The sequence below is a fragment of the Tamandua tetradactyla genome, chromosome 3, assembly GCF_023851605.1.
Source record: "Tamandua tetradactyla isolate mTamTet1 chromosome 3, mTamTet1.pri, whole genome shotgun sequence".
In the NCBI taxonomy this organism is placed as follows: Eukaryota; Metazoa; Chordata; class Mammalia; order Pilosa; family Myrmecophagidae; genus Tamandua; species Tamandua tetradactyla.
The window spans coordinates 54,142,337-54,166,641 of record NC_135329.1 but is presented as its reverse complement, the minus strand read 5'-3'; the positions used below and the strand labels follow the sequence as shown (position 1 = coordinate 54,166,641).

At 48.7% G+C, this 24,305-nt stretch overlaps 1 long non-coding RNA gene across 2 annotated transcripts in view; it reads left to right on the top strand.

Moving 5' to 3' along the window:
- Positions 1-17,306, top strand: part of LOC143676082 (uncharacterized) — a 60,013-nt gene extending 42,707 nt beyond the window's left edge. The window contains exons 3-4 of one of the 2 annotated variants that reach the window (XR_013171803.1): positions 16,228-16,325; positions 16,926-17,306. This is a non-coding gene — a long non-coding RNA (uncharacterized LOC143676082). The remainder of the gene's footprint in view (positions 1-16,227; positions 16,326-16,925) is intronic. The other variant, XR_013171804.1, reaches the window with a different exon arrangement.
- The last annotated feature ends 6,999 nt before the right edge of the window (positions 17,307-24,305 follow it).

Below are 24,305 nucleotides of genomic sequence, written 5' to 3'. Positions count from 1 at the left end.
GTCACTAAATACTATACAGATATTAAAAGCATTATAAGGAAATAATATGGAGAACTTTATGCCAATAAATTTGATGATTTAGATAAAAGGTGTAAACTCCTTGAAGTCACAAATTACTAAGCCACACTAGAAAAGAAGTACATAATCTGAGTAGGCAGGATATAAAAAGGAAATTCAATTTGTAGTTAAAAGCCTTCCGACGTAAAATCTCCAGGCACAGATAGTTTTACTGGTGAATTCTACCAAACACTTAAGGAAGAGATAATATCAACTCTACACAAAGTTCTGCAGAAAATTGAAAAGAAGGGTATATGTCTCTAGTTATGTCTGTTTGAAACCAAAAATCAGACAATGACATTACAAGAAAAGAAAACTACAGATCAATATTCCTCATGATCATAGATGCAAGAATTCTAAACAAAATTGTATCTAGTCAAATCCAGCAATATAGAAAAAGGATAATGCATAATGGCATAATGTAGTCCCAGGAATGCAAGTTTGGCATAATGTTCCAAAACCAATCAACGGAATTAACCATATTAACAAGGTAAAGAAAACCCAACCATATGATCATCTCAATGATTGTAGACAAAGCATTTGACATAACCCAGTATTTATTCCTTATAAGAAACTCTCAGTGAGACAGGAAAGGAAGGGAACTCCTTCAACTCAATGTAAGGCCTTCCCGAAAAACCTAAAGCTAACATCATGGTGAAATAATTCTTTCTGCCATGATCTGGAACAAGACAAGGATATCTGTTCTCACCAACCTCCAGGCAATACTGTACTGGTGGTTCTAGCCAGTGCAATAAGATAAAAGGCAGGGTAGAGGGGTGGGGTGAAGGCATGTAAGGGCATCTAGACTGGAAAGGAAGAAGTAAAGCTGTCTATTTGCAGATGGCATGATTGTCTATGTAGAAAATATGACATAATCTACAAAAAAAAAAAAACCCTGAAAATTATTGGAACTGATAAGTGAATTTAGCAAGGTTGTGATATACAAGATGAATATGCAAAAATCAATTGTATTTCTATATACCAGCAACAAACAATTGGAAACAAATTAAATAATACTACTTCCAATGTCATCAAAATATAGCATACTGAGGGGCAAATCTGACAAAAATGTGGATGATATATATACTATTGACAAAATGTTGTTGGGAGAAGTGAAAGAACACCTAAATAAATAGACATATATACCACATTTATCAGTTGGAAGGTTCTTAAGAATCTATCAATTTGTCCCAAACTGATCTACAGAGGTTATGCAATCCAAATCAGAATCCCAGCAGGTTCTTTGAGAAGTTGACTAGATATTCTAAAATTCTTTTGGAAATGCAAGGGGCTTGGAATAGCAAAACAAATGGAAAAGGATAAAGTTGGAAGGCTAACACTTCCTGAGTTTGAGACCTATAATGCTACAGTAATTAAGAGTGTGGTATTGGTGTGAAAATGGACAAAGAAATCAACAGAACATAAAGGGAGTCCCCAAACAGACCCACAGCTATATGAATGCACTTAAGAGTGGAGAAAGCAATGGCCGGCTCCTGAGTTGCCTGGGCTGGGGACGTGTGGCCCCCCACCTCTGGCCCCCCACCACCTGGGTGGTCTGTGGCTCTCTGGACCCACAGCCTTTAACCAGTCTCAATGACTCCTGACCTTACCTTGCCTGGGGAATTAAGACCTAAGGGGGTTCTGATTCTCTCCCTTTCAGACCAAGGTGAGGGTAAGAATCACTTTGAGGTGTGAATTGCTCTTGTAATATCTAATAATCATCATCATATTTAATAGGTCCCTGGAGTCAACTCAATGACAGAGTTCAGGAGTGGGTCTGAGGGTGAGGAGCTGTGCTCTTTATTATCAACAACCCAGAGGAGACTTGGAATTTCTCCAGTTGAGCTCTTCCTGTGGTTAATTTCGCATATCTTTGGAGACACTGTCATAGATGATTGGTTTTCTTTTTCAGTGGAGTCCAGCTAATGGCCTCCAGCTGAGGACTGGACTCTGGTGGGACCTTTAGAGCCCTGTGTGCATTTCTGACCGTCTCTAGGTGGTGAGAAGGGACCAGAGCACTATTCTCGGGCAGGTAGATGAGAAAGGCTCTGGAGGAAGGTGCAGGCTGAACAGAAAGACAGAAACAGAGCCCAGGTCCCACGTTTCCTCCCCTGTTTTCTTATCGCAGCTCCAGAATCCTGCAGGGTCACTCCACTCTGAGCACGTGTCATTCCCACCACTGAGACACTGATAAATGGGAGGCCATGCAGGGTGTGGGTGGGGAGAGGCTGTCTCTCGGCTTCAGCCCAGAATCTTCTCTAGGAAGCTGTTCTTGCTGCATTCTGCTCTCTGGCTCCACTCTCCCAATGACTCTTAGCATCCAATGATGTTCTTTTCCACATGTCCATCTGTCTGTCTGATTAAGTGCTTAATGGTCTGATATGTGCAGCTGGGCAATTTGTGCATTACAAAACCTGTGCAAATGTACACAGTGGCCCTGACCTTGCATGTGGGCGCCGTAGGATGGTCACCTACTCAAGGACAAGAAGGATTCATTATCCAGCTTTCTCCTTTGCAGTACCTAGAACATTGCTAGGGACACAGGAAGCTTAAGATGTGTTTGTTGAATAAATGAATGAATTTCAACATGGAATTCTGGATGTAGAAGTAACTTTGTGCTTCTTTCTCCTGACAACTGAGAAATCTTTACATCTCTCATTGCCCCTCCTTGAATGCTTCCAGGGATGAGCTGCTCACTCCCCAAATAGCAACCTCCCTGCTGTGAAACTTTGACAATTAAATATTATTTTTTATAGCAGCTGAAACCTGGCTCTCTAGTTCTGAAACAGGACCTTCGGGATCTCTTGTGTTTAGAAGGGAGAAAGAGGCCTTGTGGATGGGGGCAGGTGGGGTAAGGAAGATCAGAGAGCATTTGAAAAAGCATATGCACTATTGCATTTGTTTGAAATTGGCAAATAGACTATTGTTTTCATAATAGAAACTTTAGATAATAAAGGGAAAGATAATGTAAGGGAGGTGTGGAGGATAAGGCAGTTGCTAGGTATTTTGATTTTTGAGCCACATGAATGTATCACCTATTCAGAGCAAAGATCATATAACATTTTTAATGATAAAGAAGGAAAAATCAAAGGAGGCAAATATTGTGTGGTTGGGATGAGAAGACAGTGATTCCAATTATATACTATCCCAATGCCTACTAATTTTTCATTTTATTTTTCGCATGGAAAAGAGGTTGTAGTTTAATAAAGGTCAATAAAGGTTAAGAAACACTCAGGCAATTCAGCTCCCTCTTTTTGAAGAAGGAACTTGAAGCACAGAGAGGTAAAATGTTAGGTCCAGCTTTCAAGCAAATCAACTCAACTTCTCCTCCTTTTGGAAACTCAGCACACAAATGAATTTGGTAGAGGCCATTCTGACCTGAATTAGGTTAGGGTGTTTGCTGACCCCTTCATTTGGATTCCCACATGTTGTTAACTTGGGGCTGATGTCAGCTCTTGAAAGTAATATTTAAATCATCACTTTGCAACTTTTCCGAGCCTTAGCCTCATTTTAAAAAATGAAAAGCAAATATCTTGTAACTATCTTAAGAGGATCTCAACTTCACTGATTAAAAAATGCAAATCAGAACGAAATGCCATTTCTTTCAGCAATTATATTGGCAAGGACAATCAAGTATGGTCATCTGCAGTGTGAGATGAAGCTGTAAAGAAATAAGGCTCAGAAGCACCACTGGTGGGAGTGGAAACTGGTCCACATTATTTGGTGGCAACTTTACATGTATATCAACAAAACAAGTTCTACTTCTCGGAATTCTACTTCTAGGAATTTACCCTTCTGTTATACTCTGGCAATTCAAGCAAATATATGTGAAAAGGGTGTTAATTGCTGCAAGATTTCGAATGGCAGAAAACTAGAAGCACACTGAGAAAAGGTATACTGTGTCCACTTAATTGAATGGTCAACTGCCATCTTCAAAGAACGAGGTGGAATTTGGATGGCTAGCACTCTGAGATATGTTATTAAGTCAAAACAAAAAGGCAAAAAACTTGTGATTGTGGTATAGAATGTATACAATGAGGTGTCTTTAAAAAAATGTATTTGTATTTTTGCGTAGATGGGAAATTTCCAGACAGATGCATAAGAGACTGATGATAGTTGGTTACCTGCGGAGAGTGGGAAGCAGTTATGGATTGGGCAGGAAACTAGATTGTATAACCTTTCGAAGTGAATGCATTTATTTACTGTGTGAATGTGAGATTTTCAGTTTTAAAAGGCAACTCCCCACCTAATAAAAATACAACCTCTCATTAGACTATTGGGAAAATCAAATTAGATAATCCAATTAGACTCCATCAACTTTTATATGGCACTGATTATATATCAGTCACTGGCTAATGCATGTAAAAATCACTGCATAAACTTATGTTCCATAAAGACCAAGAGCCCAACATTTATTTCAGATAGTATAGCTAATTAACCAAATATTTAGAAAAGCCAGCTTCCATTATACGACCAACTCTCCAGAAAGCAACATTAACTGCAAATGAGTAGTCATTGTTATTTTCTTAAGGTGCTTGTTTTCAACAATACAGAATCCACCTTGCAAACTTAAAAAAACACACATGCAAAAACTCCTTCCCAATCTGTCTAGAAAGCCAGAAAGCAGGGTGAAGCTATTTCAAGGCCCCTGATAGACTACGATTTAACATGAGACTAGAAGGGCGAAGAAAAGAGAGGGAGTGGGGAGTGAGAGAGGAAGACAGAAGAGAAAAGGAAAGAGAAAGAGAATGCCAATGCATGGCCATTTCAAAAGCAAAAGAGTAACAGTCTTTTCTCTAGGGCCCTATTATACCACTTTAATTCTTCGATTCATCCTTGCTGTGACATCTTGGCTTGCAGATGTTTAAAGATGTCGTAAATATTCAGATATTCCATTAAACTGCCTCTGCTCTGAGCACCCACCACCTTTTGCCTGCTGTCCTCCAGCGGCTAAGATGCCTTTGATTTCCCCTCGCACACTGGGTAGTAAAGTGATGCTCTCAGGTGAGATTATCTGAGCTAAGATTTCTACTGTACCCAACTGATCTGACAACTTTATATGAGCTTTTCCTTGGGATGTAGGAAATGGGTCACAGCGTGCTTTGGAATGATTCTACAAGGGGCTGGTGCGTATTTCAAAATCATTTCCCACAGCTGCATAGGTCTGTAAAAGAACAAGCCCTACGTGGCGTCCTTGTCCTCCGATGACTGTTCCTATAAGATAGACAAAGGATGTGATTCTTAGAGCCCAAAAGTCAGCACGCTGAACTCGGAAGTATTTTTATATCGTTGTCCTTTCCTTCACTTCCTCTGTGAGAAGATTTGGCTGGCAGTATGGTCAAGAAGCTCTGCGGTTTTGAGGAGGGAAAACGGAGCAGCACGGGAGCAGGGAGGGTCACCGAGGTGGGTCTTATCAGGTCATGTGTTCCATAAGGAGAAAGATAATGTGAATTGAACAGCAGAGACTCTGGAACCAGATGGCCTCAGCTCAAATCCCATCTCCACCACTTAGTGGTGGGCAGACCGTTTAGACTGTCTGTGCCTCAGTTTCCCTACCTGTGAAATGGGCATAGCGACCCTGACCGTACCCAGGGAGTTGGTGCAGATGCACACCAAGCACCATGTGAGTGATTGTCAAATAAATAGAAACCAGAACTAAACTTTCAGAGAGAGGAATGAAGGGGTTGTGGAAGCCAGAAGGGAGATTGTAGGCCATTCTCTCAGCCTTTTGCTTTCTGGAGCGGCGTTTGGGCTGTGAGATGGTTTTGGATGGACCGTCTTGAAGGCTGCTGACCTTCTGTGGGCCTGTGGGATTCCATGGGGCCACAGAGTGGAAGTGGGGTCAGCACAGAGCCTGAGGCAGGGAGGGTGAGGCTGGCTGCTCTGGGCAACAGACTCCTTGGTGGGGGCGGGGGGGCTTGTTATGCCCTCAGGTGGACCTCATTTAAAAGCAGGCGCTGCTATTTCCTAGTTTACTATCTGCTTCTCGAGCCCATTTTCAAACCTGTGAAATGAGCATGACTTGGACCAGGTTGTTTTGAGGGCTAGAGAGGCTGGGCATTAAGCCTTTAGCACAAAGGACCAAATTCGGATTTATTGCCAAGATGTGGGTTCTAGGGAGACAGGGCATGGAACTTGGAGGGAAGGTGGGACTCAGGACTAAAGCTGGCCTAGGGGTGTGCAGGGGCCATGAGGGCTCCACCTGCAAAGCCCAGGCACCATGCGTGGGCACTCATGCTTGGCTACAGCGTGTTGGCTGCTTCGTGGAATTTTTTGGGGCAGACTAGTTAGGAGGCTGTTGGAAGATGCATGGAAGGAGATGATGAGTTGGGGAGGAAAGCAGAGCTGGTAAGGAGAGAGACTCACCACTGGAGAAGATCCACCGCTTCTGCCAGAGGTCACGAGGGACATAATAGTCATTTAGGGGGATCAGGAGCAGACTGAGTACAGAGCACTAGAGCTGTTGAATTGGCCACTGGTTATCTCCTCTCTGGCATCTTTCTACCATGTAGAGTTTTACAGGGGAAAAGAGCAGTCCCCAACCCCGGTATTGGTCAAAGGTCCATTCTCCAGCGATGCCTGGGTGGGGAGGAGGGGAGGGGGAAGCAGAAGTCGGACTGTTCACTTCCTGCCCTCCATGGAGCGCACACAGCACCTTTGGGCCCCGTGTTCCCTTCACTCCCCGGGTAGACCCGAGAGGAAAACCAAGCCGCCGGAGCCTCAGCTGCTTAGCTGTGGACTTGTCCCCGTTGCACTGCGTGGTGCATGTGCCCCAGGTGTGGTCCCACTTGCACCCCAGTCCTCAGCTCGCTGCAGTACCCTGCGATCCTGCTGCTCTGGGTGGGGTTGGGGTGGCCAGGAGGTGGGTGTGCCTGCAGAAACAGGCTCTTTGCCCAGTGGATCTCAAGTGCAAGATGTGCCCTCAGACCTTATTTTTCTCACTTTAAAGCCAGCCTATGTAGACCTGGAAAGGTTTTGAGCCTCTAAATTCCAGTCTTTGGGTTTAGCTGCAAAACTGTCCCAAATTTTGAGCCTGTTTAAAATTTCTTAATCTTAGCAAATTATGGTAAGATTATGGGCCACCTTGAACTTGTCTTATACCTTATCTTAGCATGCAGCGAGGCTTCTGAGGAGTAAGCTGACCCGGGAACCCCCCTTGCTGCCCATTTGAGGTCTCACCTGTGGCTGGACACCACACCACTTCAGTCTGGAAGTGATTGTGTCATGGTCACCCTCCCTCCACCCTCCACACTCCGTTTTGGTCCTGCCTCCTAGACCACCATGCCAGGCACTGGGACCAGATCTGCCCCAGCATTCCAAGGGCTGATCCTCTCCCAGGGGTCAAGTGCAAGTTCAGTTTTAGCCAGAGGTAGGCAAAGCCAAGCCACACATCTGGGTGGAGGATGGGCCACCTTAGTCCAGCCCAATGACGTTTTTAAGGGCTGCCAGCCCCTTGGGTTGAGTTCGGCATCTTCTTTTGCTCTTCTAAACGGTTGAGTGTGAGTGTCTCTGTCTGTGACACTCTCGGGGAGCTGTGTTGAAGAAGGAGCGAGAGATATCCAGTGCTCAAGGGCTATCCAGTGGTTTTGAGTGTTATTTCAGAAGGTACCGAATTCCATACTCAGGAGCTAGGAATCTAATCATCCACAGGCCTCCCTCCACACAGGTGACCTTTTCTTCAGTGTCTGAACAGGATGACTTTTCAAATGTCAAGAACTTTAATTCTCGCCTTGCAAAGTCCACGTGAGATGACTTAGAGCTAACTTACAAGTGGAAAGTTCAGATGTTTCTGAGTGGTTTGAATTAGAATGACAAAACAGACTCCTAAAACAAAATGAAAAAGACCCTGCAAACCCAAACGTTCACAGATCCCCAAACCCAGTGGTGCTGCTTCTTCCTTGGGGCTATGATGGGTTTTCAAGCTTTTGATACTGACATGAGGCCGAGCCATTTAGGGTGCTCTGGCCCACGGCTGGAGTTGATGGTACTAGTGAGTGGGGCATTGTGGTCCAGAATGGATCAAGGAAGTTAAAGGCCCATTGGATGCTCACCTGCCCACAAGCGGGCCTGTTTGCCCTCCACTTGCATGATGTACACGATGCTTTTTTCCCTACGGGTGCCCCTATGAACCAGAGTTGAGAGCTCAGAGTGTCTTTTGTCTTGTTGCTTGCTTATCCTCAATGCAGAGTAGCTTTCCACCTGCTCCATAGGCTGACGTCTTGTCTTCTCAATGCATTCCCCAAGACAAGGGATAATGGATGTAAGACTGACCTGGGGTTTGAATCCTGGCTTTGCAATTTCCATGCAAAAGTGGCTTTTCTGATTGTTTCCTTATTGATAAAATGAGTAAAAGTACTTTCTAACCTTGTAGAATTGTTATTAGATTCAATTAAATGATGCATGTAAAATATATCTAAGCAGTAGCCCACAATGATGGCTAATGTTTCCCACACGGGAGGTGCTGGTTCTAAGCCCTATATTGACTTACAGGCCTCTATTGACCCACAACTCTTTTGGGTAGGAATTATGATCATTTCCATTGTAGAGATGAGAAAACTGAGGCACAGAGAGGTGAGATAACTTGTCCAAGGCCACACAGCAAATAAGGGGCAGAGCTAGGGTTCACATACAGGCGACTGGGTTCAGAGCTTGCACTCTTAACCATCATGCTGAACTGAGTGTTCAATAATAGCTATGGTTTACTGAGACCTACTCTGTGCCAAACATTTTACTTCAGTCATTACAATAATTCTGCGAGATAGCTGTTATTATACCCACTTTGCAGCTGGAGAAACTGAGGCTCAGGAATGTAGCAACATTCCCAAGATCATAACCACAGTAAGTGGCAAAGCTGAGATTTGAACCTAGGTCTTACTGACTCCAAAATGCATGCTCTTCCATCCTGCCCCACACCCGTCACTAGTAGTGTCTCACACTTTCCTGGTTGACAACAAAAATGCTACCTGAGTTGACCGTGGCTTGAGCTCCCTGCTTTGAAACTGCATTCCCCGAAGGGAAGCCTGGCAGTTCTGTGACCCTCACAGCTGTGCTGCTGCGGAAGGACAACTGCTCAAGTCCGGATAAGGGAAATTCACCCCCAAAGGGAGGGCACCGGTTCTGGTCCCTCCCAGGTGTGGCAGAGTGACCGTGAACTTGGAGTCTCACTGAAATCCTGCACAGGAAGGAGTGATGTCTAATGAGAATCACTGTATGAGAGTGAGGAATGAGGGCCCCTGTCTAGTTCTAGTCCATGAACAGGTAGTAAGGACCTGCACGTGTCTGGCAGTGGACAGGCTGCAGGGATCCGCCTGAAGCTTGTTATTGTCTAATCAGAGGGCTAGGTGTCTGCCCAACTAGCTAGAGCATTGGGCTGGAAGGGTGGGAGAGGGATAGGGAGAAGGGGCTGGCTAAAGAAGAGAAAGACTGTTTCTAGGCTCAGGAGGAATACAAGGCTTCATCAGAAAAGGTCTCAAACAATGACACGGGCTTAAACAAAAAGCTGTGAATTTGACAGGTTCAGGTGGATGCCAAGAAGCAGGAATAGAATCCTGAAAGCTGGGAGTGGAAAGGATGTGTGTGTGTGTGTGTGCAAAGACCAGCCAGTGGTCTGGAGGAGGCTGGGAAGGCAAACAGGGACAGGGCATCCATGCACAGGGGTGTGGGAGGGGCCGCTTCCTGAGCACTCCCCCCGCCCCACCTTGGCTCCCACCTCCAGGGCTGCAGCCTCCCCCACCCGTGCAGCCACCCTGGCCACATGCTCTGGGTTCAGAAAGGGAACCTGCTGCAGGCGGCAGGGCTGGGAGCACAAGGACAAAAACCTATTTTTTCTGACCAAACACGGAAGTGCTGGTGCAGGTGGTCTCGGAATGTGTGTTCCTCTTTGCCTCTGATGTCTAGAAGGGGAATTCAGCAAGAAAAAAAAAAAAAAAAGACTTGAGGCTGGAACTTTGACCCTAACTTCCTCAATCCATATACTAAAAGAGGGTGTCCTGTGCAAAGCCAGAGAGGCTGGGGTCACCATGAGGGCAGGTGGCAGTGACTTGGAGTGAGGAGTTAGGGTCCTCAGTTCTCTTGCAGACTCCTCTCTACTGCCTCGGCCTCCCCTCCTCCCCAGGGACCCACCCAGGGGCCGCACATCTGCTCTGGGGCCTTTCCCTTCCCTGCACCTCCCGTGCCCGTGGCCCTTTAGACCTGCAGTCTCTGGTCTTCTTTGACCTGCCCCCACCAGGCTTTCCCTGGAGGCCCCTTCTTTCTCTCCCCAGTGACCCCAGCTGCAGAGGCTGAATTGCCCACAGCCTCCTGTCATCACCCTGTGCCACTGGTTTTGTAATGACATGTCGGTCTCGCCACTGGTCTGTGACCTCCTTAAGGAAGGAGGGCGCTTTTCAGTGTTATGACTGCCCCCGAGCCTAGCACAGGGCTTGGAACACAGTGAGGGATCCACAGATGTTCATGGGATGACTATATAAGTGCATGCATGTCCTCCCAGGGGTCAAGCCAGGGATCCTACCCAAACCCCAGTCCCTCCAACCCCAAGGGTAAGAGCAGGAGTGGTCCTCTTCTCCCAAGACCAGGCCCGCTGGGGCTCACATTACCATTTGGCAGAAGGAGGGGAGTGCCTCCTTCTCCTGGGGGCCCTGGGCTGCAGGTGCCCCTCCTGAGTCCTCAAGGAGTTCCCGTCCCCATGCAGGGTGAGGCCTCATGACTCCCTGGGAGGAGTTCCACTAGGGAAGAACACTGGAGGAAGATTCCAGAAATATTCACTAATGCGCCCTCCTGCTTTCCCTAAATAGCTGCCCTGCAGCAAGCCCAGGCCAGCCCTGGGCCCCAAGGCAGCCTCGGGCCCCCAGTTTCTCTGGGTGTCTGGGGCTGGGTGCACCTGTGTCCTGCGGGGGGAGCAGACCTGGACTTGGATTGATGGGCAGAGAAGCTTCTTTGGTTGCTTCAACCTTCCTGGAGCCTGAGCTCAGTTTGCTGGAAGAGGGACAGGGAGGGCTTGGAACGTTCCCACTTCCTCAGACGGGTACGACTCACTGGTAGCTTGTGGCACGAGGCCTGGGATCAGCTGCGCCATGCACACGCCACATCTGAGCCTCGTCAGCTGGCTCAGGCTGTGCCAGAATTGCCCCCTGCTCCCTCCGACGGGGCGTGGAACACCCATCCCAGGAGGCCAGGAAAGCATTTCTGCCAGAGAGCCTTGGCGCTCACTCCCTCAGCCCCCTACTCCTTCCAGGCCTCCCTTTAGGGCCCCCTGCCACAGCTTCCTCTCTTGCCCTCTCACCTCTGTTCTGAGTTCCTTTTCCTCGACTCAGAGTCATACTGGAGGCAGGTCAAGGAAATGCTGGTGGGGGTCTTGTCATGAGCTTCCTATGGGGTCTGGGAGGAGGGGTCTTTATTAAGGCTAAAAATAGAGTTCCTAAGCGGCTGGTCCCCAGGAAACGGGTTTCTGTGAACACCCCGTGGCTGAGAGTGATGAGGGTGCCCCTCCTTCTTGGACCCGCTGCTGTTTTTTCTTCTGTGCTGTCTCCCCTTGCTGAGTGTAGCTTAGCCTGGAAGGGTGAGGCCAGGGTCTTGTTGCCTCTGGGCAGCTGCCTGCTCTCTGGATTCCTGGGATCTCAGGTGCCCCAGGAAGATGAGGGTCAGTGAATGCATTTGGTGTCAGAGAAAAAGCAGGCAACCTGGAGGTAGTAAGGATGCAAGATAAAGAAAGCGGGTCCTTTCTAGTGCAATTTGGTGCCCCTGATCTAAATCAAGAGTAAACAATAATAATAATAATAATAATAATAAAAACCTTTTAACAAAACCAAATTCCAGACTCCAGTTTTAGAGCTGGAAGAGACCTCTTTAACCTGATGGCCCAATTCCCTCATTAAACCGGCACACAGAACTGATGCTCAGAGGAATTAAGTCACATAAGTAGGCCGGGAACTTTTTGCAGGTTTCATGCAGTGGCACAGCCCTTTCCTAGCATGCAGGTCTGAGCCAAGTTGCCTGGAGGGAGGGACTGTGAGAGCAAGAGGGCTGCCTGCCACCACGGCAGAGCTCTCAGGGTCAATATTTGCTATGACGTATTTGCCATCTTGCAAATAAGTAGCTGGAAAATCAGTAGAACTGGGTCCCTGGGCCCTAGGCTCGGGTAGTGCTCTCTGGCTACCAAGGCTTCTACAGGACCTGTCCTCCGTCTCCCAAACCCTTCACCCTGTCCTCCAGAGCCCCTGTTTTGGTGGTAATCTGGTCCCTGGAGGACCCAGTGGATAAGATGGTCTTATAGGATGTTAAGCCTGGAAGACACCGCACAGTTCATCTGTGCTGAGGCATCTGTGAAGAACAGTGTTCCTTGCAGGAGACATCCACAGGGTGGTGCAGGAGCAGGGACCCTGGGTTCTACCACCTATTCAACTGCCAGTCACTTTAAAACTCTCTGGGCCATGTTCTCCTTATGTGTGAAATGGAAATGACACTTGCCTGCCTACGCCCACAGCACATCCTGCAGTTATCTTGCCCACCCCACGGACTGCATATTCCTCAAGGGTCCCTGGCGCTTGCTGTTTGCATCCAGCCCCTAGAATAGTGCAACGCATACTGGACATTCGTGCAATGAGTGTTTTCTCCCTCTGGCTGCAGTCCATCAGCCATCTGACCAGCCTGGGTGCTGGATGGTAACTGGGTTCCTGCATGGAGGCAGATCTGTTATCCTGCCTGCTGAGTTAGGAAACACTTCAACACTCAACACCCTTCCTTCCCTCTGCTTGAAGAAAGTCGATTTCCTGGGAGGGCCTCCCAGACGGCCTCCTTCCACCTTTTCTCCTGCTCCTCTTGGTTTTCAGATCATGACAGGTTGCCCCAGAGGCTCTGTGATTCCCAAGAGAATCCTTGGACTTGAAGACACCAGCCACTGTGGGAATCTGCCCCATCCCAGCCAGGAGTTTCCCACCCTTTCTCCTCTTGAACCTGGTCTACGAGGCACCCCTCTTCTCTGTCAGGGTTACACAGTAAATGGCAGAGTTGGGATTCAAACCCAAAGACCAACCAATCCATGAGGCCATGTCCCCACAGTCTACTAGCGTTGTGCCTGGCGCATAGTAGGTGCTCAATACATTTTACTTTTCTCACAAAGGAATAATCAAACTCCTGAACTCAACATCCGTGCTTGGAAAACAAAACTGTTAACATCTCAACAAGGCAGACTAATAAACAACAACAACCACAACACCAAAAACTGTTGTGACTTTAAATGGTTCTCAGCATTCTGGGAACTGGAGCAGGTGGGGGAGAGGGCAAGGGGCAGTGCAAGCCTGCAGTTCTGCACAGATCATTAAAATATGCACTCATCACCACTCCACTGCATTGTTTGATTCCTCCCCCCACACCCCCAGCAACACTGCCAGATATTTGCTATAAGATGAAATACAATAACACTTGAAATCAGTAGTATACAACAGACATGAGCCAATTATGATCCATTTCGTTCTGCTATGTTGTGAAAAATCAGAAAATTCGGAACCTTCCAGTCATGCCCTAACTCCAAGGGAGGTTCCTGTCACCCTGTCCACTATTTAAGAAACTCTAGGGTAAAGGAGGGAAGCCCAATGACCTTGCCTTTGAGGACGAGATTGCTGGCTACAAAGGTACGGATATATGGATACCTGCACCTCTGCTCGAGTCTCCAGATGACATGGCACAAAGGCCCAAACAAGCAAGAGAGAATGTGCTGACCCTACTCACAGGTGGGACTAACTGCAGAAGCAGGAAAAACAGAGCTGCCTCCGGGTCACTGAGATCAGGGAGGGAACAGCATGGGCTCCCAAGATCTCTGGCATTTAATCTTCCTGAACATCAGAGTCTTTTCTATAAACTGAAGATGAGAATTCTGGCCTCACTGAATATGTCTGGCACAGAATAGGTTGCCCCTGCAAATGGCAGCTATTCTTGCTGCGATTTTCCAGGCCATGGGCTGTCTTCTTTCTTCTCCCTATGGAAGTTGCCTGGGAAGTTCCTCAACTCTTGGCTCTTGAATCAGCCTGGTGGCTCCGAGTGTTCGAGCTGCTAGGAAGGAACCTGGAGAAGGTGGCCGATGGGCTCCAGCTACCTGCCAGGCCTTCAGCTGTGCCCAAATTCTTAAAGACCCAGAGACGGAGCTGTGTCCTGCTCTCATTTCTGTTTCTCTGGACACTTTGTAATTGGGTCACACGCTTTCAGACAGCTAGAGTGGTCAAGATCTTGAGAAAGGGACCCAGTCCTGATATAGAAGCCTGCTTCTTCTGAAGTCACCCACTTTCTTTGCGGGTCTAAATGTGTGTTTGCATGTGGGTGTGGGTGTCTGTTTCCCTCTGGGCTGTGACCCTCCTTCTACTTTGATGCTGCCTCTGTAACAACAGGGCTCAGAATTATTAATTCCTAAGGCACAGCGAGGTGCAGTTTTATTACACAAAAAGGGGGAAATATAATTGCTATCTTGAGTAATCATTTTCCAAAGACTGCGAGCATAACCTTTAATTAATATTTCATCTACAGCCAGGCTGTGTAACTTTGAATAGGGCCTAAAAATATTACTGTCCCTGTGTGTAGAGATCATTAACTGGGAGCCACGGAGCCACTGTGTGTTATTCAATTGTTGGCAACTATTTCTAAAATTAAAAATGTTTAACCCATTAACCCATAATAAAACTGCAGGCTGTGGGTGGGGGCTTAAAGGGATGCAACTCACGTTGAGGGGGATAAAGATGCAAATTCCAGGCGTAATTCACATCAGCCTCCTGCATGGGGTCGGGGTGGGTGTGCATTGCACCTGCCTGTGGAATGAATTTGGGACACAGGATGCTTGGTGGGCTGGCTGACTCACTGATCAAAGCTGGGCTCCTGAGGTCACTTCCTATGGGGCGCCGTGCTGAACTTGCACAGATCAGTGGGTCTCAGGGGGGCAGTGGCAAGCACGGTCTTTGATGTGTTCTGGGGCAAAGCACTTGGGATTTTCAAAGCGCCTTCTGGGACAGGGCCAAATTGTATTTCCCTGGGTGATCATGGAAACTGGCGGGACATATGCTCTTTGCGGGCAGGAAAGAGGGCAGGTGAGGGCCTGGCTTTGGGGGGCGGGATGGCTGGGGGAGGGCGGGAGGAGATGCAGGCAAAGAAGGGTTTGGAGACATGGAGTCAGGGGTCCTTTGATAACTTATGCTGTTTCTGGGCTTGGGGATTCTGGTTGGCAAAGAGGTTAGGATGGTCTCCTGGGAGGTGACCAAAGGGCTCAGTGACACTGGACATGTCCATCTGCCCAGGCTTTTGTGGTTTTCACATTAGTTTGAAGACAGGATCCCCTCTGAGATCTGTGGGCTGCTACCATCAGTGACGACAGGCTTTCTTTTACTTAAAAAATAACGTTTTTGTTGACAAATCTTCACACACGTATATTCCATACATGGTGCACGATCGATGGCTCACAATATCATCACATAGTTGTGTATTCATCACCATGATCATTTTTAGAATGTTTACATCACTCCGGAAAAAGAAATAAAAGGAAAAAAAAAACCTCATACACTGCATACCCCTCCCTCTCCTTGGCCACTACTATTTCCATCTACCCAATTCATTTTACCCTTTATCCCCCCCCATTATTTATTTATTTTTTGTCCATATGTTTTTCATTCATCTACCCACACCCTGGTTAAAAGGAGCGTCAGACACAAGGTTTTCACAATCACACAGCCACATTGTAAGTTACATCTTTATGTAATCGTCTTTAACAATCAAGGCTACTGGAACACAGCTCAACGGTTTCAGGCACTTCCTTCCAGCCTCTCCAATACACCATAAACTAAAAAGGGATACCTATATTATGCATAAGAATAACCTCCAGGAGAACCTATTGACTCTGAAATCTCTCAGCCACTGAAACTTTATTTTGTCTCCTTTCTCTCTTCCCCCTTTTGGTCAAGAAGGCTTTCTCAGTCCCATGATGCTGGGTTCCAGGTCATACCTGGGATTCAGGTTCCATATTGCTAGGGAGGTTATACCCCTGGGAGTCATGTCCCACGTTGTGGGAGCAGGTGGCGGGGGGGAAGGGCAGTGAGTTCACCTGCTGAGTTGGCTTAGCGAGAGAGGTACGGGCCTCTCCTGGGCCTTTATCCTGAGCCAAGCTAGAACACAACTTATCTCCTTGAGTTCTCTCAGATCACCGGTGAGGAAGGGGATGTGACCTACATTTCACAGAGGAGGAAACTGGAGCTTTTGGCTAAAATCACTGATTTGCCAAGGTCACACGGTGGCAGGTGAGCTGGGACAAGAATTCAGATGCCAGGTTCCATGCCTGGGACTGTGGGATCCCTGGGGATGTACAGGTGACCAGCCCTTAGTGACAACTCTCTGGACAGGTGAGGTGAGGCCCCCTGCGCCACGTTCCCCCTACCCCTTCTGAACCACCTCTGAGCCCAGGGGAGCTGTGTCCCCTAACCTAAGACAACTCACTCTGAAGGGGTGGGACACTTCATTTTATAAACGCAATTGGGGTTGCTTATTTAAAAATTTCCTATTCACAGGACCCTGGTGTTGCTGGGTTTCTCTATTCTTGAGCTCACTGACTTTTCTTAAAAAGAAAAAAAAACTATTTAAAAAGTCATTGGTTAATAGGTGTATTACCATATCACTGGGGGAAAAAAGGGGAAGGTATTTTAATTATTTAATTATCTTGGGATTTCCAGAGGTGGTCAGCTTTGCTTCTGGCTCTTGCTGAAATGCCACTCACTGGGTTTGTAAACCAGCCCCTAACCCCCACCTGTCCAGCTGGGTCAGCACATGGTGCTGGAGGCTGCAAAGGAACTGCTACTTAAGGAGGAGCTGTACCAGTTTCTCTCTCTCTTTTTTATCCTCAGGGAGAAGTCTGATACCCCACGTACAAGGAAGGAAGGAAGGAAGTGGACTTTTATTGCAGCCCTCTGTGCCAGGTGCTTTCACGTTTTATCTCACTTAGTCTCACGGCAACCCTGCCGGGTAAGTGTCCTTCCCACACCCCCCAGGAGGAAGCTGAAGTCCTGAGAGATGAAGTCACCACCGGGGGCACTCAGCACTCCCCTGAGGAAATGGGGGCAGGATTGGACCCCAGGGCCTCTGCCTCCCAGACTGTTGCTCCTGGCACCCCAAGAGGAGAGTCGCATGGAAGGACAAGGAAGCCACGCCTGGCGAGGCGCTTCTCCCTCCCACTCCATGCCACGTCTGTGCAGCTGTACTTCTGGCAGATCTACACCAGCGAATAAAAGCACGTTTGAAGAAGTTATCACAGAGTGGTTTCATTTTGTTTCTTTCATTCCTTTTTTTTTTTTTTTTTGGGTGCATGGTCCGGGAATCAAACCTGGGTCTCCTGCATGGAGGGCAAGGTCACTCATTCCTTTCTAAAAATTATAACATAATCCTCCCGTACAAAACATTTTGAGATTGTTCTTCCCTAATCCCATGCCTTGGAAGTGACCAGAGTTAATAACTTGGGAGGTTGTATTCCACCCTTTGTTTCTATGCAAATACAAACCTTGAAAGATACACGGAGGTGCACACACGCAGAACTTCCCCTTTATACAAAACGGGCATGCATCAACGTTTTACAGCCAGGTTTGTAAAACGTCGAAAATTGAAAATAGCTCAAATGCCCCTCAAGAGGGGTTCAGATGGAACTGCGATGACACAGCCATTCGACAGAGCTCCTGCTCCGCTGTCAGGAAGAAATGAGGTAACTCTCTGTGTACAGACACAAGAGCTACTTAATAAAAATAAGTAAGAGGCTGAATAGCATGCGCAAGGTGAACCACTTAATTCTGGGGGACAGCTGCTAATGGATGCAGATGTCACGAAGGCAGCTCAGCCAGAAGAGGCCCAGGATTCCCTTTATGTGTTCAAGGGCAGTTTTGGAGGCTGGATTTTTCTGGCCCCAGCTGCCCTTGACAGTGTGAAGCCTCCAGAGAGCTACAGCCACCCTTTAAAGGAAGTTACACGCTGGCTGAGGGGCTGGAGGGGAAGGACTGGCGGGCAGTAGAGTCCCAGGCGCTAATTCAAATAAGGTAAGCGCTGCAGCAGGGGTGGAGGGGGTTTGAAAGGCAGATGAGCCCAGATTTGAATAGAAGCCTAGAAGAGCATAACCTTACAACTGTCAAAAATGATCCAAATGATTCGCTTCAGTCTTACATATGCAGAAACCAAGGCCCAGAGAGGTGGATTGATTTGTCTGAGGTCACACAGCGAAAGATAATGATAGAGTTGGAGGTGAGACTTCTCAGTCTCCCCAAGGTCCTCTTTGGGTGTGAGCCTGAAGCCTGGGTCAGGAAGGGGCTTCTAAATATCTTTGTCAAAGGAGGATTGGAAGCTGGGGAAAATCCTGGAATCCTTGTTGATGTGTTCTGCTGGAGTGCTCAGATATTTCTGATGTGTGTGTGTGTGTGTGTGTGTGTGTAAGAGGAGACAAATGGTGACTCTTAACCAAAGAAATGTTTTAACTGACCCAGGTGTAGGAGCCCCCCAGGCTACCCTGTTCCCCCTGCCCCACTGCCTCCCCCTAGATTTTCTGCTTTCCCAGCAAGGCTGCAGGCTGCTGGTGGGATTTCCATCTTACCCCACCAGCCAGTCCATCCACCAGAGCTGGAACTCGGGGTTAAGAGTTGCAAGCTCTTAGAAATAGTAAACCACTGCTTTCTTGCCGGCTGTTTGCCCTTATTAATTCAGGTAGCAATTACCCATTCTGAATATTTGGCGACTAATTAGTTTTTCCTGTGGAGATGGCAGAATGAGGAATGCTTTGCTCTGACCTGATCCACTTTCTTAATTTCCTGAGGAGCAGGTGGGGGGGGGGGGGGGGGCTTGAGGGAAGGGGAAGGGAAGGGGAAAAAAGAAGGTGAGAGTGTGAGAGCGCTAGAAAGAAATCTGCTGAATGCCTGTGAAGCTGCCGTAGTGGCTGGGATCTTTGCTACAAATCTATAGGATGATAAAAATAACCCACCCGATTCTGGGTTTGCTCTTGCTTTCATCTTGCCTGGCCCGTTTCCCCTGTGGGTGCAGCTCCTGGCAGCTTGCCTGATAATGGAGGTGGTGGTGTCAGAGCAAAAGCTCAGCTGTGAGCGGAGCAGTGGGCAGTGAATCACCTCAGCTGAGAGCCTTGGACTGTGCACCTACCTGGTGGCTGGGAATCCCGGGCACAGTGACAGGATGCTTGTGGCGAGGGTGCCTGGATAAGAATCTCAGAGGCCAGGTACAGATGGGGCTAGGAGAGCTGGGGGGCGGGGGGGGGGCGGCAGTGGGGGACACTGGGGCAGGAGGCGTGCAATTCCTCAATTCTGGGAGCAGAGTCTGCAGGGCATCTGGTCACCCTTCTGCCTGAGCTGAGCTGTGCACTGATGGGAGATCCTTTCTTACCAACTATTCACCCCCTAGGTCAACACGTGGCCTTTATTTGCTTTTTTAGCTCTTGAACTCTTTGATACTGGGGAAGAGGAGTCAAGCACATTGTCTCATTCCAAGAGGAATGGCTCAGAAAGGGTTACATGACTGAGTGGGTTTCTAACTCAAAGCCACTCCAGCTCCATGACCTCCCGAATTGGAGTAATTCTCCTTGGGCGAACTGGTATATATGCAAGCCAAATAAATCATAGTGTTACACCTTTCCTGGGGGGTGGGGAAGAGGAATCTTAGAATATGGGGAGCTTGACTGGACCCCGGAGAGAGGGACTCTGCTTCCTTCAGTGGGGGGAGGAGGGGGGAGCTTCCTGGGCTGCACAGGCTCACGTAGACGTTTGACATCCTCAGAAGGCCTCACCTGTGCGCCCTACCTGCAGAGAGCGCGCACCTGGAGTCCCGTGAGTGGCAGACTCCCTGTCCCACAGGTTGGGGGTGGGGGGCATCTCTGAAAGGCCCCCTTCTGCTTCTCATGTCAATGGAAAATCTCAGACCAGGGTGGAAGAAACCTCATCCGGCCATCCTTTCCTGGCCAGCCACGTTCTGTGCCTGGTCCTTGCTGTGGACGAAGCCAACTGGTGGCAGTTCCTCAGCAGAAATATCCCTGCCTTCCGGCCACATCAGGCCCGCACAAAGCAGGGCCCAGCACCATCTGTTTTGCTTTGTCCCACCCACTGGAGAAACCTCTCCCCTGCCCTCTGCTTTGCCAGCTGACGTTTCAGCACGTGCTTGCTGGGGTGTCTCCGCACAGCTGGGGCCAGCGCTGGTGCAGTTCAGGAGTTGGGCTGTGGCCATTTGTACACAGTTGGGTGTGCCCCCACCCCCTACCCCTTTACTTGTGATTCAGGGCCAGGGACCTCCTCGTCTGTGTTTTGGGGGTTTCCCCTGGGTGCCTAAGATTGTTCTCTGTCCCCAGATAGTGGCTGGTTTCCCTAAACAGTGGCGGGGCCTGCGGTGACTGCAAAGTGAAAGTGTTGGAAGCTTGGACCTGGCTTCTAGTCCCAGCTCATCTGCTCACACATGGGGAGCAGATGAGCTGCATCTCTTGGAGCCCTAAATCCCTGATGACACCCAAGTTTGGGCGCACTGCCTACATATTTGGGGTCAGAGGGAGTTAGGAGCTCAGGGATCTCAGCAGAGAAGAGTGAGTCTGGGGGTGGCAACCCTTGCCCTTCGAATTTCCATTTAATCCCCCAGACGCCCATGGCAGCTCTGGACCGGGGCTTCCCCCTCCTTGGGGGCAAAGGGAGCAGCTCCCCACCCTGGCCAGGAATACACCGACTAGGCTGGAAGTCAGCTTGGAGGGCTCTGTGGGAACAGGGCGGCCAAGGCTGCCTCGCAGGGGTCAGGGGTGACTCCCAGGTGGTTTCCAGGTCACCCAAGGGACAGAGTTTCAATAAAATGCCATCAAAGAATTTCCAAGCCAGGAGGGGTTTGGGCCCCGGGGCTCGCTTCCTCCAGGCCACACCTGACAGCCGTGCTAGCCGCGGGCAGCTTCACACATGATCCCTTCAGCTGTCTTGGGAAATGCAAAAACACCAGGTGCGAGGCTGTCGGTTAGAGTTTCCATTTACATTACCTGGGGCTTTCTGTCCAGCTTCCCTTCCCCCACCGCTTCGCTGCCACCGGCTTCGCTCAGACAAATGAACAGTAGGCGGAGGTGCTTTCCAAACCGCACGCACCTGAGGCACCTGCGCGCCAGGTAAACCCGGCTTCCTGCTGCAGACTTGGCTGCCGATGGTCTGCAGGGATCTACCCTCCTGCTCGGGCTCTCGGGCCGGCCACAGGCAGAGGGTATCATAGCTTTGGAGGCTGGAAATCTCTGGTTCGAATCCCGGCTCCGGCACTCTTGGATTAGATTTCTCACCTGAACACGGAGACGACAATACTCCCTTAGAGGCTGGCGGTGAGGATTAAGTGAAAGAATGTAAATGGCCTGGCACCTTGCTTAATAAATGATTGCAAATAATCATAACAGCGGCCATTTAGTTTAGGCGCCCTACCTGCCAGCTTGGCTGAGCGCGTGAAAGTGGCACTTGATTAAAATGTCACAGCACTCTTATAACACAGGCGGGTGGCATTGTTTTTGTCCTCCCTGTTTTATTGATGGGGAAACTGAGGCACGGAGGAGAGAATCCACTTGCCCAAGGTTACAACTAGGAAGAGGTAGACTCGGAAGCTGGCACCCCCTGTCGCCCTTGCACACTGCGGACGTTTGCCTTGCTCCGAGGCGGTCAGCGAGTGCCTCTCCCCGACTGTGCACAGGTGGTCCCCCCAGGGTCCCAGACTGCCGGGATGACTGCCCCAGGGGCCCGGGCTGTGGTTGGCTTAAAGCCCCTTGTCACTTCTGGGGAAACCAGCTTTAGCACCTGCCGCCCCCGCCGCCTCCTCTGCAGGTGAGCTTAGTGCCGTGGAAAGAAAGTAGGTGGATTCTGGAGCCAGCCTGTTCATCAACTCGGACCTTGATTTTTTTTTTTTTTTTATGTTATTACAGATACTGCTCTTTAATCCTTAGCCCGGTTTCTTTCTGGGTTTTGTTCTTTTGACCAACTTTTTTTTGAAGGGATTTTCCCAGTAAATCTCTGGGCTAGATGAGGTAGACTTAGTCCCCACTCATTGCCTATTAGAGAGTGTGTGTGATGTGTGATATGTAATTATAAATATGCAAGGGGTAAAAACAACAACAACAACAAAGGAACCAGAAAAGGATGATTACAGAGGCACAAGCAAAAGGCTCCTGGAACAAATCATTATGATGCTTAGCGGCTCTATGGGAATGCAGACTGGGACTCCAAGGGTAGACACTGTGGAACTATTTGTTGACTGAATGGGAGGGAATCCAAGAAGGCTTCCTAGAGGAGGTGGGATTTTTTGCTGAGGCCTGAAGTATGAGTTATGCCTTGATTAAGGAGAGAGGATGGAGCCAGACTCAGAGACATGAAAATGCCTAGCCAGAGATATCCAGCTCCCACACTGTGACATATTAAGGGGTCCCATTGGGCTTTGTTTTATCAAAGCTGTGTGTTGTCTGGGATCAGTGAGCAGCACAAGGTGACTGAGTTCCTGGTGGAGGGTAATAAAGGTCCGGCTGTTTGTTCACTAAATATTTACCTGCCAGGTACCTGGCCCTGTCTGAGGCCCTGCAGAGGCCAAGAGGAGGTGGGTGGAGGTGCTGGCAAGCTAGTGGGGAAACCTAACCTGGGAGCCACTCAGAGCCCCGGAGTGTCCCAGGTGCTGCAGGGTGCAGAGCGCTCCTGAGCAGGGAAGGGGAGTTTGGGGAAAGAGGGCACAGCACAGGTGTGTTTGGAAGGTGCACAGGTGTGGCCAGAGCAAGGGAAGGGCATTCCAAGCCAGGAATGCATGTGAGGGAGCTTTGACATGGACATGAAAAAGCCTGGCATGTTGGGGCTCCTGTCAGCAGATCAGGGATGCCGGGTGGAGCCAGTGCTTGATTGTTTTTAGGACAGTGCTTTTCATGTTTCACGGAGCCTCAAAATGAGCTGGTGCAAGTGTCAAGTCTTGGGTCCCGCCCACCCAGAGGCTTTTATTCAGTGGGGTCTAGGATGTGTATTTTGGCATCCCAGGAAATTCTGCTGCTGCTGACTCTCAGACATACTAGAAATGCTGCTGAGGGGCTAGGGAACCAATGAGGCTGGAAACCTTTTAAAATCCACAGCATGGCTGCTTGCTCTGGAGCCCTGGGAAGCTGGCCCACTAATCACTCATTGTCTCCTGGCCCGGTCTGGGACCACTGGTTTCTCTGGGAGAGATGGCAGGGCCATGAGACATGGGCTCTGCATTCTCTCCTCATTCAGCACGACAGACAGCTGGCATTTCATGTCACTTCATTTCATTTCATGTATTCCTTTGTATCCTCCTCTGTTCATGAAACTATTTCAGATGACTTAGAAGGATATAAAATATATGCATGTAATATTAATTAAAAGTGGGGTGCAAAAGAGATAGAAAAACAAATGAGGGGACAAAAACAGAAGAGAGGATTATAATGCTCAGTTACCTTGAATGTAATTTCATTTAAACCTGTTCTAATTTCTTTCAGGGTTTATGGCTACTTTGTGGGCTCAGCGAAGGATTAGGATTTAAGCTACCAGGCCTCCTTCCGCTGCAAAAAGACTTGCATCTCTATAGAAGCGAAAGTGACCAAATCCGTACTTGATTTGTTTAATGAAATGTTGGGCTTCTTAGTAGGCTGTGCGATGTCGAGGAAGCATTGTCTGACGGTGAGAAAGTCTGGGTTCCGGGCCTGGATTGCTGAGCCCTGCCAATGACTTTTTGTGCCTGTGAATGGAAGTTCCTGCAGTGGCACTCTAAGCCCAGCCCTGAATGGACAGCAGCTGGCTGGAGGGCCATTTGGCCACTGGACCCAATTACAGGGTTCCCAGCCGGGAGGCCCCAGGCCCCAAGACATCTCTAAGGCAGCCTCCCCCAGGCTCTGGGTTTCCAGTGGAGGCTGTGACCTTCTCTCTACTGCATGTTCTGGGCAGCTGTAGGCCCCCAGTGTTTTAGAGCGTTGGGTGGAAGGGAAAGCAGTCACAATTATGGGTACTTCTGAATCCTCAGTGGAAATGGAAATCTGTGGGTGCAAAAAGCCCTTAAATACAGTGGACCCGAGTCGGGAGGATTTTTGTCCTGAAACAGCTTATATTGGCTGTGGTCTCTACAGTGTAGACACATCCGCACCTATTCCCTGCTACAATCTGCTGTGTCTCTCAATAAACGGATAAGTGAATCAATCTATCTGGGCTAAGCTTCTATTTGATTAAAGTAAAACAAATTAAACGACATCAACCACCACGACA